Consider the following 9,954-nt stretch of genomic DNA (forward strand, 5'->3'; position numbering starts at 1 on the left):
GCTGTTGATTTTTGTGCATTGATTTTATATCCTGCTACTTTGCCAAACTCTTCTGTGAGTTCCAGTAGCCTCTTAGTAGAGTTCTTTGGATCCCCTAGATAAAGAATCATATCATCTGCAAAGAGAGATAGTTTGGTTTCTTCCTTCCCAATTTGTATCCCTTTAATTTCTTTTTCTTGCCTAATGGCTCTGGCTAAAACTTCCAGAACTATATAGAATAGCAGTGGTGAGAGTGGGCATCCCTGTCTGGTACCAGACTTCAGTGGAAATGCTTCCAACCTTTCCCCATTCAATAGGATGTTGGCCGTGGGTTTTTCATAAATTGCTTTGATTGTATTGAGGAATGTTCCTTCCATACCCAGTTTGCTTAGAGTTTTCATCATGAAAGGGTGTTGTATTTTATCAAATGCTTTCTCTGCATCTACTGAGATCATCATATGGTTTTTCTTCTGCAGTCTGTTAATATGGTGTATCACATTGATTGTTTTCCACACATTGAACCATCCCTGCATACCAGGGATAAATCCCACTTGGTCTTGGTGGATGATCTTTCAGATATGTTGTTGCATTCTATTGGCCAGAATTTTATTAAGGATTTTTGCGTCTATGTTCATCAGGGATATTGGTCTGTAATTTTCTTTCAATGCTGCATCTTTTTCCGGCTTAGGGATTAAGGTGATGCTGGCTTCATAAAAAGAATTTGGGAGGATTCCCTCTTTTTTGATTGTTCCGAATAGTTTGAGAAGAATTGAAGTTAGTTCTACTTTAAATGTCTGGTAGAATTCAGCAGTGAATCCATCTGGTCCTGGGCTTTTCTTTGTTGGGAGGACCTTTATTATTGATTCAATATCTGACTCGGTTATGGGTCTGTTTAGGTTTTCTATGTCTTCATGGTTCAATTTAAGTAGGTTGTATGTGTCCAGGAATCTATCCATTTCTGATAGATTTTCCTGTTTGCTGGCATACAAGTCCCTGTAGTAATTTCTGATGACTCTTTTTATTTCTGTGGTACCTGTTGTTACATTTCCTTTTTCATCTCTGATTTTATTGATTTGGGTATTTTCTGTTCTTTTTTCAGTTAGTTGGGCCAATGGGGTGTCAATTTTGTTCATTTTTTCAAAGAACCAGCTCTTTGTTTTGCTGATCTTTTGTAATGTGTTTTTGGATTCAATCCTGTTGATTTCTTCTTTGATTTTAATTATTTCTCTTCTCCTACTAGATTTGGGTCTGGTTTGCTGCAGTTTTTCTAGATCCTTGAGATTCATTGAAAGTTCATTTGTTTGGTGCCTTTCCAATTTCTTGATGTAGGCACCTATTGATACAAACTTTCCTCTCAACACTGCTTTTGCTGTATCCCATAAGTTTTGGTATGTTGTGCTGTTATCCTCATTTACTTCCAGAAAGTTTTTGATTTCTCTTTTGATTTCTTCTATGACCCATTGTTCATTCAGGAGCATGTTGTTCAATCTCCATGTGTTTGCGTATGCTCTAGGGATTCCTGAGTTGCTGATTTCCAACTTCATTCCTTTATGGTCTGAGAAGCTGTATGGTATGATTCTAATTCTTTTGAATTTGCCGAGACTTGCTTTATGGCCTAGTATGTGGTCAATGCTAGAGTAAGTTCCATGCACTGCTGAGAAGAACGTGAATTCTTTAAGTGTAGGATGAAAAGTACTGTAGATATCTGTTAGATCCATTTGTTCTACAGTGTTGATTAAATCTGCTGTTTCCTTATTGATCTTCTGACCGGCTGATCTGTCTATTGCTGAAAGTGGAGAATGAAGTCCCCCAATACTATTGTATTGGAGGCTAAGTCTCCCTTGAAGTTCCTTAACATATCTTTTAAATAAACCGGTGCCATGTAATTCGGTGCACATGTATTTATTATAGTTACATTTTCCTGTTGAATTGATCCCTTAATCATTATATAGTGCCCCACTTTGTCTCTCTTAACATTTTTTGTGTTAAAGTTATTTTGTCTGATATTAAAATGGCTATGCCTGCTCTTTTTTGGTTTCTGTTCGCATGGAATATTTTTTCCAACCTTTCACTTTCAGACTGCATGCATCTTTGTTGGAAAGATGTGTTTCTTGTAAGCAGGAAATAGATGGGTTTTGGTTTTTTAATCCATTCAGCCAGTCTGTGTCTTTTAACTGGAGAGTTGAGGCCATTTACATTCAATGTGACTATTGATAAGTAGTGACTTTGTCCTGTTATTTTCCCAAAGATATTTCTAATATATTCTTTGAACTTCCTGTGATCTTTTCCTGAGAGATTTTCTTGCTTTACCTTCTTTCATATTGATGGCCGTGTTTCTCTGTTTCTCTGTGTAGCACATCTTTTAGCATCTTTTGCAGGGCTGGACTAGTGACAAATTCTTTCAATTTCTGTTTGCTATGAAAGGTCTTTATTTCACTTTCATTCACAAATGAGAGCTTTGCAGGATATAATATTCTGGGCTGCATGAGAGTATTTCAGGCATGGAAAGCCAAGACACTCTGGCAAAAAAAAAAAGACCTAAATGAAAGATCTCTGTGAGTGAGATCCCAGTGGAAAGAACAGGTCTTCAAAGAAGGAGGTACCTTTCTCTGCAGGGAGGAGAGAACCTCCATTTTGACTATGACCTTGTCTAAATAATATTAGAGTCGGAGAACTCAAAAGGCTTCCATAGCCTTGGAAACTCATGGGAGATTGCTAATGCCATAAACAGGAGTGTCAATTTGTAAAGTCAACAACAGGAGTCACTGTGCACTTACTCCTCATGTAGGATCTCTGTCCTTAATGTGCTGTACATTGAGATTTAATGCCATAACGAGTACTCAAACAGTATATTTCACTTTGTGTTTCTATGTGGGTGCAAACTGTTGAAATCTTTACTTAATGTATACTAAACTGATCTTCTGTATATATAAATAATTGAAAATAAATCTTTATATGAATGGAAGGGGAGAGAGAGCGGGAAAGGGGAGGGTTGTGGGTGGGAGGGAAGTCATCGGGGGGGGAGGGAGCCAATGTAGTCCATAAGCTGTACTTTGGAAATTTATATTCATTAAATAAAAGTTAAAAAAATATTCTGGGCTGGTAGTTTTTTCTCTTAGTACTTGGGCTACATCTTGCCATTCCCTCCTAGCCTGTAGGGTTTCTGATGAGAAGTCTGCTGTGAGTCTGATTGGAGATCCTCTGAGAGTAATCTGATGTTTCTCTCTTGCACATTTTAGAATCTTTTCTTATGTTTCACTGTGGTGAGTTTGATTACAACGTGTCATGGTGAGGATCTCTTTTGGTCATGTTTATTGGGGGTTCTATGTGCTTCCTGTACTAGGATGTCTCTTTCCTTCTCAAACCAGGGAAGTTTTCTGCTAGTATCTCACTAGAAAGGGCTTCTAATCCTTTTTCTCTCTTCATGCCTTCAGGAACTCCTAGAACCCAAATGTTGGGTTTTTTTAATAGTATCCTGTAGATTCCCAACAATATTTTTTAGATTTCTAATTTCCTCTTCTTTTCTTTGGTTTGATTGTATACTTTCCTGTGCTCTGTCTTCTAAGTCCAATATTCTCTCTTCTGTCTCACTGATTCTGTTTTTAAGGCTTTCAAATGTGTTTGTCATTTGATCTATTGAGTTCTTCATTTCATTTTGGTTTCTCTTCAATATCTCAATTTCATGTTCTACTAAATTTCTCATTTCATTTTGATTCCTCCTTAAGATTTCATTCTCACGAGAATGATTTTCTGTCCTGTCCTGTGTGGATTTCTGTAGTTCATGCATTTGTTTTTGATAACTTCTAAATGTTCTTATCATAAATCTTTTGAGTTCCATTTCTTGCATTTCTTCTATCTCATCTTCATAATCTTGTATTGGAGTATTATGTTCATACGGGAGCATCATGATATCTTCCTTGTTCTTGTTTCCTTGGTTTCTGCATTTGTTGTTTGGCATTGTTTGGCATTGTGGAGCTATTCTTTGGTTTCTTTTTCTTTTTTTTTTTTTTCACTGTGGTGGCTTTTCTCGTTATACTATGATTCTAGATTAAGTGGACTATCTGCTTTTGGTGAATCTCTAGAGGCTTGTGGTGTGTGTGGCCAGAAAGATCTTTTCAGTTCTTCAGGATTAAGGGTGTGCCAAAGGTGACACACCCAGGTTTGGTGTGGTAAATCTGCTCTCTCTAATTCTGGAAGAGTTTCCTCTGCAGTTTTTTCCTTAACTTTTCCCTGAGGCTACAGTATCTCCACTTTTTTATTAAATTATCTTTTCCTGGACTATCAGTGAGCTCCCTCCCTATTCCAACATCTTGGAGCCCTCTGTTACTTTTTTATAATCCACAATTGTGTTTAAGAAACCACACAGGCCGGCGCCGCGGCTCACTAGGCTAATCCTGCGCCTAGCGGCGCCAGCACACCAGGTTCTAGTCCCGGTCGGGGCGCCGGATTCTGTCCCGGTTGCCCCTCTTCCAGGCCAGCTCTCTGCTGTGGCCAGGGAGTGCAGTGGAGGATGGCCCAGGTGCTTGGGCCCTGCACCCCATGGGAGACCAGGAAAAGCACCTGGCTCCTGCCTTCGGATCAGCGCGGTGCGCCGGCCACAGCGCGCCAGCCGCGGCGGCCATTGGAGGGTGAACCAACGGCAAAGGAAGACCTTTCTCTCTGTCTCTCTCTCTCACTGTCCACTCTGCCTGTCAAAAAATAAAAAAAATAAAATAAAATAAAAAAATAAAAAAAGAAACCACACAAACATAGATCACTGATTTGAATGAAATGCATTAATTTGTAGCAAAGCTTTGTAGTTAGAAAAAAAAATATCAAAGAACATGCAAAATTAATGTTTACTCCACCTTTGTGTCATATTTTTGGATGCTTCATCAATATCACACGAGGAAAAAACAAAAGCAAATCAAATGGAAAACTGAAATCAGAATCACTAAGGTTATCAAATAGGGAAACAAATAAATTAAAATCTAACAGCCATCAGCAAAAGGACAGCAGAAATGATGCTATAAAAGAAACAAGAAAAACTGCTACCCAAACAGTATGCATCATACTCTTGCAAACCAGCAAAATATGCTCCTTCATACAATAGAACACAAACAATATTTTTCTGTAAGTCATAGAAATGCAAGTTCTTTTTTTTCAATATTGTGAATGGGTAAAATGTGCTTGTATAATTCTACTAAACTGTTATAGGGTGGGCCAGGAACACATAAGGATTGTGATAATCATGTATACATCAAAGAATTTTATACTCTAGCCAAAATGAAAAAAAAATGAACCCAGAAGTACAAGGCAAAGGCAAATGAGACTTCTCTTATATCTTAGCAACATTTAGATGGACAAAGATGGAAATCAAATTTAAATGCAGTCTACTCTGCTTTTGAAGAGGTTTTGGTTCAGCTGCCAGATCTCAACTGCTTGATGCAGTCTCCTATGAGATTACTCAAAAGGTATCTTCCTAAACAACAAACCTATTTTTAGTGGTGGAGCCACTCTTAGGAGGAAGTCCTAACCTTTCCTTGAATACCCTCCCTATATGTGTAACAGCATCTCTGTTTTCACATTCAGTAGTCCATATTGCCACTTTATCACCTTTAGCTCTAACATTGACAACAGCTCCACATACATCATCACTGTAGTCATCAAAAGATTCTCCAATAAGGTACAGCAGTGTCTCTAACCAAAAGCGATTGAGGTCACATCATCTCTGCTGCTGTTTTGTTTAATAATTAGCCATCGTCCTCCCCATTTGTTTTTCTCATCTTCCCACATAGGCTCAATGCCATCCTTAAAAAGTGAGTCGTCACAGCCAGCAATTCAATTACTAGACAACTAGATATGGTTCTACAGAGCCCAAAAGTCTGCAACAGTATCAAACTTAGAGATTAGCCAAAGACTTTCTTGCCAAGTTTTGCTTCTATCATTTTTAAAAAACCAGAACACCCATCTATTCTGCCGAGGATGTTTAATATAGTGTTCTGCGTTAGCAATCTCCTAATTAGATTCTGTTTTCTCTTCTTCTGTGGGAAGGGGGTTACGAGTTGGGGCGGTTTCCTGGTAATGAAGGTCTAGAACTGGTTCCAGAGTGTCAAAGGTTTTCTAGTTGCTAATACACTAATAATATCCATTGCTAACAATATCCATTGTGCATTTGAGAGATTGTCTTACAAATGTGACATTTCTAAAACAGTTCCACAGTCGCCATCTTAGATCCATCAGTGTCTGGATTTTTTTTTTTTGAAATATTTATTTATTTATTTGAAAGGCAGACTTACAGAGAGGCAGAGGCAGAGAGAGAGAGAGAGAGAGAGAGAGAATCTTCCATCCACTGGTTCACTTCTCAAATGGCCACAATGGCTGGGAGTTTCTTCTGGGTCTCCCACGTGAGTACAGGAGCCCAAGGACCTTAACCATCTTTTTGCTGCTTTCCCAGGCCATAGCAGAGAGCTGAATTGGAAATGGAGCAGCCAGGACTCAAACCGGCACCCATATTGGATGCCGGTACTGCAGGCAGCGGCTTTACCTGCTACACCACAGCACCGGCCCCTGTTCTGAATTTTAATATCGAAATTTCTTCTCTCTCCTGGCTGGCTCTGACTGGTCAGGAAATATTAACATTTTTAATAGCTGGCTTCAGAAATGATTTTAGAAAAGGAGCTAATTTGCTTAAGTGTAAAAAAAATCTGTTGAAAATACTTAGAGTAGAAGATGAGATGTCAGGATCTAACTTTAGGTGGAACCCCTTCCCTAGATCTCCAGGGGTGGATGGAGCAAGAGGCTGGAGGTGGAGCCAGAATATGATTCACCTCCCATGACCTCCACGTTTTTAGTGAACTGATGTATAACAGCAGCACTCAGAAGATGATAAAGACGTGGCTGCTCTACCAGGATGACTCTGGAGATTAGCAAGAATCCTGGAGACAGATGTTCTACCCAGCTTCCCCCCTTGAATACCAAGAGCTTTGCTGCTGTCCCAGATCCTCGGGGATATGGCCACCACCCAACAATTTCCATGCTCTTCCATCAGCAAACTCAACATGACGTTGAACACTGCCTGAGGCATTATCAAATATGACAAACTATTGCATGAAAAATGGAGCTAATTGTGTGGACCTCCCCCATGAACCTCCTGGAAATGGCAACCCAAGAACAGTTACTTTGGTGGAAGACATTCCAGGTACAACTTCAGGAAATGAGAGATGTTTGGTGGCAGGGTATCCATGAAGTTCAACGGTGTAGACAACTCTAAAGCATGGAGGAACTATTATAAAATGTACAATTTGGGACATGCTCAATCTGACTTGCCCCAAATGGTAGAGTTAGAAACGTGCCAGGGGATTCCAATTCAATCCCATCAAGGTGGCATGTACCAATGCCATCTCACTAGTCCAGGTGATCAATTTCAGTTCACAATTAATCATAATGATAGATCCAACAGTCAAAGGGATCACATAAACGAGACTAGTGCCTGCTAACACTAACTGATGGAATTAAAAAGGAGAGAACAGCAGACTCATAGAATGGCAGATGTCCTAAATAACACCCTGGCCTCAGAATCAGCTCTTAAGGCATTCAGATCTGGCTAAAAAGTCCATGAGAGTTTCTCAGGCATGGAAAGCCAAGACACTCTGGAAAAAAAGACCTAAATGAAAGATCTCTGCGAGTGAGATCCCAGCAGAAAGAACGGGCCATCAAAGAAGGAGGTACCTTTCTCTGAAGGGAGGAGAGAACTTCCACTTTGACTATGACCTTGTCTAAATAAGATCGGAGTTGGCAAATCAAAAGGCTTCCATAGCCTTGGAAACTCATGACAAGAGTCTAGGGTGATTACTGACGCCATAAACAAGAGTTTCAATTTGTTAAGTCAACAACAAGAGTCACTGTGCACTTACTCCTCATGTAGGATCTCTGTCCTTAATGTGTTGTACAATGTGAATTAATGATATAACTAGTACTCAAATAGTATTTTACACTTTGTGTTTCTGTGTGGGTGCAAACTGTTGAAATCTTTGCTTAATATATACTAAATTGATCTTAAAGATACTAAATTTATCTTAAAGATAATTGAAAATAAATCTTGATGCAAATGGAATGGGAGAGGTAGCAGGAGATGGGAGGGTTGTGGGTGGGAGGGAAGTTATTGGGGGAAAAGCCATTGTAATCCATAAGCTGTACTTTGGAAATTTATATTTATTAAATAAAAGTTAAAAATTATATCATAAAGTCCCTTTAAAAAATGTAAGCAGAAACAGTACTAATGATGAAGGTGACTGCTTAAAACCCTAGAGGACTCCAACAAACAACAAGTGCTCATGCATATGTAACTCACTCATGTCCCTCATAGATTCACACAGATCCAGAGGCTCCATTCATGCATGGATGAAAACATCCTTCTACCAGAAATATTCTTCCCATAGTTATTTACCATGTGAATTCTTTTCTCTGGGGAGCTCTCTTCTTCCTGAAGTTTGTGACAACTTGTTGATAACTTGATGGAGCCAGTGGTTTTTCAAATTCTGAGACTCCCTGCTGACACTATAGAATGCAGGGAGGAAGATGTAGGTAATCTGTGTATCTCTAGGGCTCCTGTTTCCCCAGACTATGCCTATGGAGGTGTTGCAATGAGAAGGAAAATGCAAACTCACTGAGTTTGGAAAGAGCTGCCTATCTCACTCTTCTTTGGCAGACTTACAATGTACATCTGCTAAATAAGGACTGTGGAACCTAGCAATAAGGAAACCTTTGAAATGCCACTCAATCTAATAGCTTCTAAATTTTTCTGAATAATAAATCCTTTCTCAAAGGGTCTTGTGAACCAGTGATTCTGAAGATGTCTGCTTGGAAAACTGCTGCAGAGCCAGGATGGCCAAGGTTTTGTGAACCCCATTCCCTGGCCACCTGCCCACCCCCCCAGTACCTGGTAAACACTCTATAGGAGACTAGAGGCTCCTGTGCTAGCTATAACATCTAGGTCTCATCTCCACACGCGGCAGGTAGCTTCTCCAGACCAGGAATCTATTTTCAGACCAGACATCTATTCACCTCTGACTTCTTGTCTCCAGAGAGGTAGACCTTCTCTCCAGACTGTCCAGAAACTGGCCAGCAGCCCTCAAGACATAATGACCAAGACTTCATATAGCACAGAGGACTTGAGACTCATTCTAAGTGCTGTACATATATTAATCCATGTAATCCTTCTGGAAATGATATGTAGTCCATTTGAGCTGCTGTTCAAATAGTAACCTAGATTGATGGGCTTATAAAGATCTGAAATTTATTTCTCACAATTCTGGAGGCTGGAAGTCCAAAATAAAACTTCTAGCACAGTCAGTTCTTGTGAGGGCCGGAACATCTTCTAGGTTGAAGACAGCTAAGTTTTTTTTTAATTTTTGATTATTCAAAAGCAGAGAGAGAGAGAGAGAGAGATCTTCTACCTGCTGGTGCATTCCCAAAATTCCCACAACAGCCAGGGCTGAGTCAGACTGAAGTCAAAAACCAGGAACTCCATCCTGGTCTCCCACATGTGTGGTGGGGGCATAAATACTTGGGCCATCTTCTGCTGCTATTCCAAGAGTATTAGCAGGGAGCTGGATTGCAAGAGGAGCAGCTGGGTCTTGAACTGTGGTGTGGGTGTCTCAAACAGCAGCTTAACCCACCGGGCCCCGACATCAGCCTTCCACTGAGCAGTTATGTCCTTACGTGGTAGAGGAGGTGAGCTTGTGCTCTTGGATCCTTCTTTGAAGGGCACTGAGTCCATGTTCTGCTGCTATAGCAAAACACTTGAGGCTGGAAACTTAACAAAGACATTTATTTATCTCACAGTTACAGAGGCTCCAGAGCATGGCTCAGCATTGGCTGAGCTCTGGTGAGGGCCTTCTGACTACATCACAGCACAGGAGATTGCAACAGAGATACTCAAGGGCCACAATTGTTCCTTTCATAACCACTCGTTCTCTCAGAAACTGATCAAGG

The 9,954-nt window shown here is 40.1% G+C and overlaps 1 pseudogene; it reads right to left on the reverse strand.

Moving 5' to 3' along the window:
* Positions 1 to 5,440: 5,440 nt before the first annotated feature.
* Positions 5,441 to 7,271, reverse strand: LOC138850351 (eukaryotic translation initiation factor 4E pseudogene; annotated as a pseudogene).
* Between the last annotated feature and the right edge of the window lie 2,683 nt (positions 7,272 to 9,954).

This window comes from Oryctolagus cuniculus, chromosome 7 (genome assembly GCF_051225735.1).
Source record: "Oryctolagus cuniculus isolate XC-2025 breed Fujian yellow rabbit chromosome 7, ASM5122573v1, whole genome shotgun sequence".
NCBI classification, from domain to species: domain Eukaryota; kingdom Metazoa; phylum Chordata; class Mammalia; order Lagomorpha; family Leporidae; genus Oryctolagus; species Oryctolagus cuniculus.